Source organism: Bufo bufo, chromosome 6 (assembly GCF_905171765.1).
Source record: "Bufo bufo chromosome 6, aBufBuf1.1, whole genome shotgun sequence".
Taxonomy (NCBI): Eukaryota; Metazoa; Chordata; class Amphibia; order Anura; family Bufonidae; genus Bufo; species Bufo bufo.
The window spans coordinates 24,199,140-24,212,568 of NC_053394.1; the positions used below are offsets into that span (position 1 = coordinate 24,199,140).

General features: G+C 50.8%; 1 long non-coding RNA gene across 1 annotated transcript in view; it reads right to left on the reverse strand.

Moving 5' to 3' along the window:
- LOC121006022 overlaps window positions 1-13,429 on the reverse strand; it is a 43,937-nt gene that overhangs the window by 9,424 nt on the left and 21,084 nt on the right. Inside the window, exon 3 of the long non-coding RNA XR_005780008.1 lies at window positions 8,489-8,590. This is a non-coding gene — a long non-coding RNA (uncharacterized LOC121006022). The remainder of the gene's footprint in view (window positions 1-8,488; window positions 8,591-13,429) is intronic.

Below are 13,429 nucleotides of genomic sequence, written 5' to 3' on the forward strand. Positions count from 1 at the left end.
GGGAATGAACACCGGGTGCGAGCCTGTGTTAGCAAAGAAAGGGCTGTGCTTGGTTGAGCTATGCTCAGCATTGTTGTAGGCGAACTCGGCCGTGGGGAGATGGTCAAGCCAGTCATCCTGCAGGTGGGAGCTGAAACAGCGTAGGTACTGCTCTAGGGTCTGATTAGTTCTCTCAGTCTGCCCGTTTGACTGAGGGTGGAAAGCGGAGGATAGGTTCACTTTAACCCCGAGCGCCAGGCAGAAGTTCTTCCAGAACTTTGAGGCAAATTGTACGCCTCGGTCGGAGACCACGTCGTCCGGGATCCCATGCAGCCTGAAGACCTCTCTGAGAATTAGATCGGCCGTCTGTTTGGCGGTGGGTATGCCTTTGTAGGGGATGAAATGGGCCATCTTGGTGAGACGGTCGACCACGACCAGGATAGTGTTCATCCCTTTTGAAGGAGGAAGGTCTACCACAAAGTCCATGGAGATCGAGCCCCAGGGGCGGGAGGGAATAGGGAGGGGTTGTAACAGACCCACAGGGGAGGAACGAAGAGTCTTATTGCGGGCACAGACCGCGCACGAGGAGATGTACCTCTTGATGTCCTCCTTGTATGTTGGCCACCAGAAGGAGCGGGAGAGAAGCTCCTGGGTCTTTCTTATGCCAAAATGGCCGGCCAGCTTGGAGTCATGGTTGAATTTGAGCACTTCGAGCCGTGCGATTTCTGGTACATATAGTTGTAGGTCCTGATGAAACCAATGACCGTTCTTAAAAGTAAGGCTGATATTCCTTGTGGGGTCGGCGAGGAAGGGGTCATTTTCGTATCCTTCTTTGATTGTGCCCAGGAGTTCTTTAGAGTAGGTGGCCCCTACGACCCTTCTCTCGGGTAAGATGTTATTTTGGCCCTTGTTACTCTGTGAGGGCTCGGAAAACATTCTGGAGAGGGCGTCAGCCTTGCCGTTTTTTGATCCAGGGCGATAGGTGATGAGATAGTTGAAGCGGGAAAAGAATAGGCTCCATCTGGCCTGTCTGGCTGAGAGTCTCTTAGCGCTGCGGATGAACTCGAGGTTCTTGTGGTCAGTTAGTACGATTATGGGGTTGGTGGCTCCCTCCAGCAGGTGTCTCCACTCGGAGAAGGCATCCTTGATCGCCAGCAGTTCTTTGTTCCCGATGTCATAGTTCTTCTCGGAGGGGGACATCTGGCGGGAGAAATATGCGCACGGGTGTAATAGCATCCTCTCCCCTGTCCGTTGTGACAAAACTGCCCCCACCGCAGAGTCTGATGCATCCACTTCGACTGTAAATGGGAGCTCGGGGTTCGGGTGGATTAGGATTGGGGCAGAAGTGAAGAGGAGTTTCAACTTGGTGAAGGCCTCCTGGGCCTCGGGTGTCCAGGAGAAGGGGACTGCCTTCTTGGTGAGTTGGGTGATTGGTGATATGACCTTGGAGAAGTTCCGGATAAACTTCCGATAGAAGTTGGCGAAGCCAATGAATCTTTGTATCTCCTTCTCGTTTTTCGGAATGGGCCAGTTCATCACAGCTTGGACCTTCCCCGGGTCCATACTTAGGCCCTCTGGGGAGATGATGTATCCGAGGAACTGAGTGGTGGTTCGCTCAAACTCGCATTTCTCTAGCTTGATATAGAGAGAGTTCTGTCTGAGTCTCTGCAGTACCCTGCGGACGTGTTCGCGGTGCTGCTCGAGGTCTTCAGAGAAGATCAAGATGTCGTCCAGGTAAACTACTACAAACAGATCCAGCATGTCCCTGAGGACGTCGTTAATGAAGTGCTGGAAGGTGGCGGGAGCATTGCAGAGTCCGAAAGGCATGACCAGGTACTCAAAATGACCATAACGTGTCCGGAAGGCGGTCTTCCATTCGTCCCCAGGGCGGATTCGGACGAGGTTGTAGGCCCCTCGAAGGTCGAGTTTGGTGAAGATCTTCGCTTCCCGGAGTCTCTCAAGGAGTTCGGAAATCAGTGGGAGCGGGTACCGGTTTTTTACGGTTATGTCATTAAGCTTTCTGTAGTCTATGCAGGGACGCAGGGAGGAGTCTTTTTTCTCTACGAAGAAAAAGGGGGCTCCCGCAGGGGAGTTGGAGGGCCGGATGAACCCCTTCCTCAGGTCCTCGTCCAGGTACTCTTTCAGAGCCTTGATTTCAGGCTCTGAGAGGGAGTAGATACTGCCAAAGGGTATTTCGGCCCCGGGCAACAGTTCTATAGGGCAGTCATAGGGTCGGTGTGGTGGCAGCTTGTCTGCGTTTTTCTTGTCGCAGACATCCTGGAACTCACGGTATTGAGGGGGTAGCAGATCCTTGACAGATAGTTTTGAGATGGTGGTGTCTTCGGGTGGAAGGACGGGTTTGTGGGAGAAATTTAGCGTGCAGAACTCGGATGGGAATCGTATGCAGCGGGTTTCCCAGTCCACCGAGGGGTTGTGGGTGGCCAACCATGGGATGCCCAAGATCACTGGGAACTTCGGGGAGGCGATCAGAGAGAAGTGGATCTTTTCACGGTGATCAGGTTCTATGAGGAGTTGTAGTTCGGTGGTCTCGTGAGTGGCCGGCCCCGAGGAGAGTGGGGATCCGTCGACGGTTTCCAGGTCAATGGGGGCTGCCTTGATTGTCAGTGGAATGTTCTTTTCGCGGGCGAAGGTTAGGTCCATGAAGTTGCCTCCCGCCCCGGAGTCTAACATCGCTGAACAGGGGAGTTGTCGCCCCTCAATGTCGATGAGGATGGGGACGATGAAGTGGGATCCATGAGCCGCCGTGTTGTTATTTTCCGGGGCTGCTGGCGGGGTTGGAGTCTGTGGTTGCTCCTTTAGCTCCGTGACGGCAATAGTCTTTCGGATCTTATGAGGACATTTGATGGCAAAATGACCCGGCTCCCCACAGTAGAGGCAGAGGTTTTCGGCCAGCCTTCTCTCCTTCTCAGCTGTGGATAGAGACCTACGTAGAGCGTCGACCTGCATAGGTTCAGTTACTGACTGGGGGTCGCGCTGGGCGGTGGAAGAGAAGGAGTAAGTGGGTCTGTGGTCCGAGGACCAGAGTCTTTCTTTCTTCCTCTCGGAGAGTCTTTGATCTATCCGGATGCATAACTGAATGAAGTCATCCAGATCGTCCGGGGCCTCAACTCTGGCGAGTTCGTCCTTTATTAATTCTGACAGGCCTCGCCGGAATTGGCTTCTCTGTGCCGCTGGGTTCCAGGTGGTGTCCGTGACCCAACGGCGAAACTCGGCGGTGTATTCGGCGACGGAGCGTCTCCCTTGCCGCAGACCATGTAGTCGCGCCTCGGCTGTCGCACAGCGGTTGGGGTCATCGAAGACTTGGCTCATGGCGGTGATAAAGTTGTTTAGGTTGTCCAGGAGCTGACTGTTAGTCTCCACGTATGGTGATGCCCATGCTAATGCTTCATCCGTCAGGAGATTGACCACGAATAGCACCTTCTTTTTCTCGGTGGTGAAGGGGGCCGGGTACATCTGAAAATAGATGCGGCATTGGTTTAGAAACCCCCTATACTGGCGTCTGTCGCCGCTGAATCTTGATGGGAGTGGCATGCGGGTGTCTGCGGGTGCGCCGCGAACGTCCAGGAGTTGCCTCTGTAGTTCAATAATCTCCCTCTGTTGGCTTTGGACTACGCCTTGGAGCTGGGCAAATTTCTCCTGATATGTAGTACCAAATTCTTGAAGTTCGGAGACCTGCTTACGCAGAGTGGCCATTGCGGACTCCATAGTGAGGCTGATTATTCTGTAACAGTCCTATAGGCTCACCTGAGTCAGAGGACCGCTGGCTGGAGGTAGGAGTGGAGCCCAGTGGCAAGGACCGCAGGCAGGTAGTAGGTGCAGGAAGTCTGGCAGAGGCGTAGTCGGTAGGCAGGCGGTGGGTCAGGGCAGGCGGCAGTAAGCGTGGTCAGACAATCCGGATGGCAACGGTGGTAGCAGTTCAGTAGGTAGGGACAAGCAGAAGAGTAGTCGGTAGGCAATTCCTGGTCAGCAGTGGACTTCCAGTTGTAGCAAGAGCAGCAGATGAGGAGAAGCTTGATCAAGGCTCAGGAGCTCAATAATCAGCAAGCTAGAGTGCAAGGGGCTGGACTTATATAGGGAAGTACCAGGTGTGGGGAATCAAGGGTGATGAGCAAGGCTTGGCAAGACTGAGGTTACATAATAGGTTTCAGGGAGTAATGTCCAGAGAGGACGGTAGCCTAGTAAGCAGGGCTACCGCCTGGGATGTGGCTGGTCACGGGTTTGAATCCCGACAGGAGGTGATAAAGAAGATAGGGCGCTGGGAGTCTATCCGGTTTCGCTCGTATGTGAGGATAGGGAGATTGTGATTGGTGTGGGAGGTGTTTCTGTTGTTAATGCGGTGGTTTTTTGTTGTTGTTTCATTCTAGGTTCACAGTCTGCCTTGGTGTGGATACTCGGACACTCGTTCGTGTTTTGGGGGGCAATAAGAGCGGATGTCCGACAGAACGAGCGGCAATTGGGTTTTGCACACGAGGTAGCGGTGTTGCGGTGGCTCGGGATGAGAGGTATGCTTTGGGGTGGGGTTTTGAGGGAGGTGCATAGGTTTGTGCGCCTGGATCGCCCCCCAGACGTTTTGGTGTTACACGTTGGGGGGAATGATCTGGGTTCGCGGCCGTTCAGGGAATTGATTAGAGATATTAAATTTGACCTACTGAGATTATGGGCTTTGTTTCCGGGCATGATTACGGTTTGGTCCGATATTGTGCCTAGGCTGACGTGGAGGGGTGCACGGTCTGTGGATAGGTTAAACAAGGCCCGCATTAAGTTAAACAGGGTGGTCGGCAGGTTTATGGCTAGGAACGGGGCGGTTGCGGTGCGGCATTCTGAGCTAGAGGATGGTGTGGGCGAATTTTGGAGGGCTGATGGTGTGCACCTTAATGCGGTGGGAATTGATTTATGGGCGTTAGGAATTCAGAGTGGTATTGAGGTGGCTCTGAGGATGTGGAGGAGCGCGCATTCTTAAGGTGGTCAAGTTGCGCGCTGTTGGCGGTGGGAGGTCCTAGAAGTTGGTGGATATGGTGTTAGTGGAGAATGGGAGGGCCCCCACGGGTGGGGCTGGACTCTCATCGGTTATCAGGAATCAAAGATTAGGCGCCCATCACCTGGTGCCTCCGAGCTGGCGTTCATCGGCTGGGGGCAAGATGGAGTTGCCATTTGGTTTGGTAATTTATCTTATGTGGGCTTCTAGGACTTCCCTCGTCATTTACTTGGTATATTGGAGTTAATGTTAAATTATTCATGTGCTGTTATGTTATGTAATAAAACGGCTGCTGTGGCCGAATTTAATCCGATTCTTGAGTCTGGCTCTTATTTAGTAAACGGGGGGTTTGAAGAGGGGTAAGGATAGGAAGACCCGAGCAGTCTAACCAATACCCTAGTCAAGTGAGGCCGGACTAAAGCGGAGCTAAAGGGAGGCCAGCATGACGCTGGTTTGGTTGGCGAGGAGTCAGGCGGTGGAAGGGTTAATTAGGCTTGCAGCCGGGAGGTGGAGGGGTTGCCAGGGTAACTAAAGGGGTGTGGTGTGGGGTTATATAAAGTGTGGGTGATGAGGGGTTCGGGGTGCCATTTTGTTTGGGCGGTTAGCCAACTCCCACCCACCCGCCCTTATATTGCAGGGTATAGGGGGGACGGTTATTTAAAAATATAAAAAAAAAAAAAAGAAAAACATGGGGGATAGTGGGCGAGGGTTGATGAATGGTGGCATGGAGATGGTGTGGAATTGTCGCGGCAGTCGTGGCGGTGGGAGGTCCTAGAAGTTGGTGGATATGGTGTTAGTGGAGAATGGGAGGGCCCCCACGGGTGGGGCTGGACTCTCATCGGTTATCAGGAATCAAGGATTAGGCGCCCATCACCTGGTGCCTCCGAGCTGGCGTTCATCGGCTGGGGGCAAGATGGAGTTGCCATTTGGTTTGGTAATTTATCTTATGTGGGCTTCTAGGACTTCCCTCGTCATTTACTTGGTATATTGGAGTTAATGTTAAATTATTCATGTGCTGTTATGTTATGTAATAAAACGGCTGCTGTGGCCGAATTTAATCAGATTCTTGAGTCTGACTCTTATTTAGTAAACGGGGGGTTTGAAGAGGGGTAAGGATAGGAAGACCTGAGCAGTCTAACCAATACCCTAGTCATGTTCTCTGCATTAAGGCCGTGACAATGGATAGGTGAGTGTAGTCATCCGCCTAGGGCACCACTTCGCTACCCATAAAGGGAGGCGCAGATAACACTGTGGTCTGCATCGCAGACAGCAGCGGGGAAAACGGGAGGGAGGTGAGTTTTTTATTTTTAACTAAATGTCCGCACTGCTGGGGGCACCAGGAAAGGGGGGAAGGAGATCATTATATATACCTGGCACTACTGGGGAGGAATGGAGGAGTAATATATACTGACACTACGGGGGAACATTATATATATACTGGCACTATGGGGGGAGCATTATATGGAACTAGTGGGAGGCACTACATGGGGACATTAGAGCCACTGGGAGCATTAGGCCCCTTTCACACGAGCATGACGGATTAGGCCTCTTTCACACTTGCGTTGTCCGGATCCGGCGTGTACTCCACTTGCCGGAATTACACTCCGGATCCGGAAAAACGCAAGTGTACTGAAAGCATTTGAAGACGGAACCGTCTTCCAAATGCTTTCAGTGTTACTATGGCACCCAGGACGCTATTAAAGTCCTGGTTGCCATAGTAGGAGCGGGGAGCAGGGGAGCGGTATACTTACAGTCCGTGCGGCTCCCGGGGCGCTCCAGAATGACGTCAGAGCGCCCCATGCGCATGGATGACGTGATCCATGCGATCACGTGATCCATGCGCTTGGGGCGCCCTGACGTCACTCTGGAGCGCCCGGGGAGCCGCACGGACGGTAAGTACACTGCTCCCCCGCTCCCCACTACACTTACCATGGCTGTCAGGACTTTAGCGTCCCGGCAGCCATGGTAACCACTCTGAAAAAGCTAAATGTCGGCTCCGGCAATGCGCCGAAACGACGTTTAGCTTAAGGCCGGATCCGGATCAATGCCTTCCAATGGGCATTAATTCCGGATCCGGCCTTGCGGCAAGTGTTCCGGATTTTTGGCCGGAGCAAAAAGCGCAGCATGCTGCGGTATTTTCTCCGGCCAACAAACGTTCCGTACCGGAACTGAAGACATCCTGATGCATCCTGAACGGATTACTCTCCATTCAGAATGCATTAGGATAATCCTGATCAGGATTCTTCCGGCATAGAGCCCCGACGACGGAACTCTATGCCGGAAGACAATAACGCAGGTGTGAAAGAGCCCTTAGGCCTGGATGCGTTCAGTGAAACTCTCACCATTTCGCAAGCAAGTTCAGTCAGTTTTGTCTGCGATTGCGTTCAGTTGTTCAGTTTTTTCAGCACGGGTGCAATGCATTTTGATGTGTTTTTCACACGCGTGATAAAAAACTGAAGGTTTACAAACAACATCTCTTAGCAACCATCAGTAAAAACCGCATCGCACCCGCACTTGCTTCCGGATGCAATGCGTTTTTCACTGAAGCCCCATTCACTTCTATGGGGCCAGGGCTGCGTTTAAAACGCAGATTATAGAACATGCTGCATTTTTCACGCAACGCAGAACTAATGCGTGAAAAAAACGCTCATGTACACAGACCCATTGAAATGAATGGGTCAGGATTCAATGCGGGTGCTATGCGTTCACGTCACGCATTGCACCCGTGCGGAAAACTCGCTCGTGTGAAAGGGGCCTTATAGTTATATTATTACTACTATACTGTAGGGACACCCAGCACCCCTGCCGATCAGCTGTTTGAGGAGACGTCGTCTCCCTTCTCTCTTCCTGCTCACCGCTGTATGTCTATGGGACAGCAGCAGTAAACAGCAGGCGCCATCTGCTCAAACAGCTGATCGGCGGGGGTGTCAGGTGTCGCATTATTACAAGATTTGGGGCCCCACTTTTAATTTTGCCCAGGTCCACATTTTGTCTAAAACCGGCCCTGACAAGAGGCATTAGTGTACATTTTGATCAAAAGGCATCAGCCCACTCACCACGTCAAGGTTGCCCCTTAGAGTGGGACCTACACTGACAAATAGGCGCAGCACATTACGGTGACAACGTGGCACTGCCCTAGTAGGTGGCAGGACCCAGGAGTCAAACAGCAATTCTGCTATCTGACAATGCCACCCACGGCACTGGGTCCCACCGACCCACCAGCACAGCACCACAAAAACAAAGGCCACCACGCAGTACTGCACCTTCTGAACAGTTGTCTAACACAACATGTCCTTTGCTATCATGTTCATTTTTACTTGTTTGGACTTTAGAAAACCCGTTCTTGGCAGTAGTCTGCCACCAAGGGGCTTCGGCTATCAAGTCATATTGGGAGTTGTAGTTTTACAAAAGCTAGAAAGCCAAAACTGAGAGACGGCTGCTCTAAAGACCATATATAAGTGTAACATAGCGAGAAGACAAACTTGACGTTGACTTTAGTAAAGTAATTCTCACCGCGTGCAACACATCTCCCTCCAGCCACTGCTTCCAGCCACGGTTTGGCACCTCACCCTTCTGTACACACACCAGCTTGTCACCTTCCCAGGACACAGTGGTCTGTAAAGAGACATAAGACACAACGTATCACTGATTAGCATGTACCTCACTGACTGCAAGGAAAACACCAACAAGCTGCTGTTGACAGATTATTTGAATTTTTTGTTTCTGCAAAGCAGCAATTATATGAATGTCCTCTGAAGTTTAATCAGCACTTTCACTTCTGATCATGTAAGCTTTACTGTTCCCCATAAAATAAGAATTCTGCAACATAAACGCTGCATTGTGCGGATCTTCAGTAATGCCTGAAATGTATAAATAAAGTAGCAAAAATGTTTTAATACCTTTATTCAATATATTCCATTATACAGGAGAGCCGACAGATCCCCTATACTACACCGCACAGGAGAGCTGACAGATCCCCTATACTACACCACACAGCAGAGCTGACAGATCCTCTATACTACACCACACAGGAGAGCCGACAGATCCCCTATACTACACCACACAGGAGAGCCGACAGATCCCCTATACTACACCACACAGGAGAGCTGACAGATCCTCTATACTACACCACACAGGAGAGCTGACAGATCCTCTATACTACACCGCACAGGAGAGCTGACAGATCCTCTATACTACACCACACAGGAGAGCTGACAGATCCTCTATACTACACCGCACAGGAGAGCTGACAGATCCTCTATACTACACCACACAGGAGAGCTGACAGATCCTCTATACTACACCACACAGGAGAGCTGACAGATCCTCTATACTACACCACACGGAGAGCTGACAGATCCTCTATACTACACCACACAGGAGAGCTGACAGATCCTCTATACTACACCACACAGGAGAGCTGACAGATCCTCTATACTACACCACACAGGAGAGCTGACAGATCCTCTATACTACACCACACAGGAGAGCTGACAGATCCTCTATACTACACCACACAGGAGAGCTGACAGATCCTCTATACTACACCACACAGGAGAGCCGACAGATCCTCTATACTACACCACACAGGAGAGCTGACAGATCCTCTATACTACACCGCACAGGAGAGCTGACAGATCCTCTATACTACAGCACACAGGAGAGCTGACAGATCCTCTATACTACACCACACAGGAGAGCTGACAGATCCTCTATACTACACCACACAGGAGAGCTGACAGATCCTCTATACTACACCACACAGGAGAGCTGACAGATCCCCTATACTACACCACACAGGAGAGCTGACAGATCCTCTGTACTACACCACACAGGAGAGCTGACAGATCCCCTATACTACACCACACAGGAGAGCTGACAGATCCTCTATACTACACCACACAGGAGAGCTGACAGATCCTCTATACTACACCACACAGGAGAGCTGACAGATCCTCTATACTACACTACACAGGAGAGCTGACAGATCCTCTATACTACACCACACAGGAGAGCTGACAGATCCTCTATACTACACCACACAGGAGAGCTGACAGATCCTCTATGCTACACCACACAGGAGAGCGGACAGATCCTCTATACTACACCACACAGGAGAGCTGACAGATCCTCTATACTACACCACACAGGAGAGCGGACAGATCCTCTATACTACACCACACAGGAGAGCTGACAGATCCTCTATACTACACCACACAGGAGAGCCGACAGATCCTCTATACTACACCACATAGGAGAGCTGACAGATCCTCTATACTACACCACACAGCAGAGCTGACAGATCCTCTATACTACACCGCACAGGAGAGCTGACAGATCCTCTATACTACACCGCACAGGAGAGCTGACAGATCCTCTATACTACACCACACAGGAGAGCTGACAGATCCTCTATACTACACCACACAGGAGAGCTGACAGATCCTCTATACTACACCACACAGGAGAGCTGACAGATCCTCTATACTACACCACACAGGAGAGCTGACAGATCCTCTATACTACACCACACAGGAGAGGTGACAGATTCCTCTATACTACACCACACAGGAGAGCTGACAGATCCTCTATACTACACCGCACAGGAGAGCTGACAGATCCTCTATACTACAGCACACAGGAGAGCTGACAGATCCTCTATACTACACCACACAGGAGAGCTGACAGATCCTCTGTACTACACCACACAGGAGAGCTGACAGATCCTCTATACTACACTACACAGGAGAGCTGACAGATCCTCTATACTACACCGCACAGGAGAGCTGACAGATCCTCTATACTACACCACACAGGAGAGCTGACAGATCCTCTATGCTACACCACACAGGAGAACGGACAGATCCTCTATACTACACTACACAGGAGAGCTGACAGATCCTCTATACTACACCACACAGGAGAGCTGACAGATCCTCTGTACTACACCACACAGGAGAGCTGACAGATCCTCTATACTACACTACACAGGAGAGCTGACAGATCCTCTATACTACACCACACAGGAGAGCTGACAGATCCTCTATACTACACCACACAGGAGAGCTGACAGATCCTCTATACTACACCACACAGGAGAGCTGACAGATCCTCTATACTACACTACACAGGAGAGCTGACAGATCCTCTATACTACACCACACAGGAGAGCTGACAGATCCTCTATACTACACCACACAGGAGAGCTGACAGATCCTCTATACTACACCACACAGGAGAGCGGACAGATCCTCTATACTACACCACACAGGAGAGCTGACAGATCCTCTATACTACACCACAGGAGAGCCGACAGATCCTCTATACTACACCACACAGGAGAGCCGACAGATCCTCTATACTACACCACACAGGAGAGCTGACAGATACTCTATACTACACCACACAGAAGAGCTGACAGATCCTCTATACTACACCACACAGAAGAGCTGACAGATCCTCTATACTACACCACACAGGAGAGCCGACAGATCCTCTATACTACACCACACAGGAGAGCTGACAGATCCTCTATACTACACCACACAGGAGAGCTGACAGATCCTCTATACTACACCACACAGGAGAGCTGACAGATCCTCTATACTACACCACACAGGAGAGCTGACAGATCCTCTATACTACATCACACAGGAGAGCTGACTGATCCTCTATACTACACCACACAGGAGAGCTGACAGATCCTCTATACTACACCACACAGGAGAGCTGACAGATCCTCTATACTACACCGCACAGGAGAGCTGACAGATCCTCTATACTACACCACACAGCAGAGCTGACAGATCCTCTATACTACACCACAGGAGAGCTGACAGATCCTCTATACTACACCACACAGGAGAGCTGACAGATCCTCTATACTACACCACACAGGAGAGCTGACAGATCCTCTATACTACACCACACAGGAGAGCTGACAGATCCTCTATACTACACCACACAGGAGAGCTGACAGATCCTCTATACTACACCACACAGGAGAACTGACAGATCCTCTATACTACACCGCACAGGAGAGCTGACAGATCCTCTATACTACACCACACAGGAGAGCTGAGAGATCCTCTATACTACACCACACAGGAGAGCTGACAGATCCTCTATACTACACCACACAGGAGAGCTGACAGATCCTCTATACTACACCACACAGGAGAGCTGACAGATCCTCTATACTACACCACACAGGAGAACTGACAGATCCTCTATACTACACCACACAGGAGAGCTGACAGATCCTCTATACTACACCACACAGGAGAGCTGAGAGATCCTCTATACTACACCACACAGGAGAGCTGAGAGATCCTCTATACTACACCACACAGGAGAGCTGACAGATCCTCTATACTACACCACACAGGAGAGCTGACAGATCCTCTATACTACACCACACAGGAGAGCTGACAGATCCTTTATACTACACCACACAGGAGAGCTGACAGATCCCCTATACTACACCACACAGGAGAGCTGACAGATCCTCTATACTACACCACACAGGAGAGCTGACAGATCCTCTATACTACACCACACAGGAGAGCTGACAGATCCTCTATACTACACCACACAGGAGAGCTGACAGATCCTCTATACTACACCACACAGGAGAGCTGACAGATCCTCTATACTACACCACACAGGAGAGCTGACAGATCCTCTATACTACACCACACAGGAGAGCTGACAGATCCTCTATACTACACCACACAGGAGAGCTGACAGATCCTCTATACTACACCACACAGGAGAGCCGACAGATCCTCTATACTACACCACACAGGAGAGCTGACAGATCCTCTATACTACACCACACAGGAGAGCTGACAGATCCTCTATACTACACCACACAGGAGAGCTGAGAGATCCTCTATACTACACCACACAGGAGAGCTGACAGATCCTCTATACTACACCACACAGGAGAGCTGACAGATCCTCTATACTACACCACACAGGAGAGCTGACAGATCCTCTATACTACACCACACAGGAGAGCTGACAGATCCTCTATACTACACCACACAGCAGAGCTGACAGATCTTCTATACTACACCACACAGGAGAGCTGACAGATCCTCTATACTACACCACACAGGAGAGCTGACAGATCCTCTATACTACACCACACAGGAGAGCTGACAGATCCTCTATACTACACCACACAGGAGAGCTGACAGATCCTCTATACTACACCACACAGGAGAGCTGACAGATCCTCTATACTACACCGCACAGGAGAGCTGACAGATCCTCTATACTACACCACACAGGAGAGCTGACAGATCCTCTATACTACACCACACAGGAGAGCCGACAGATCCTCTATACTACACCACACAGGAGAGCCGACAGATCCTCTATACTACACCGCACAGGAGAGCTGACAGATCCTTTATACTACACCACACAGGAGAGCTGACAGATCCC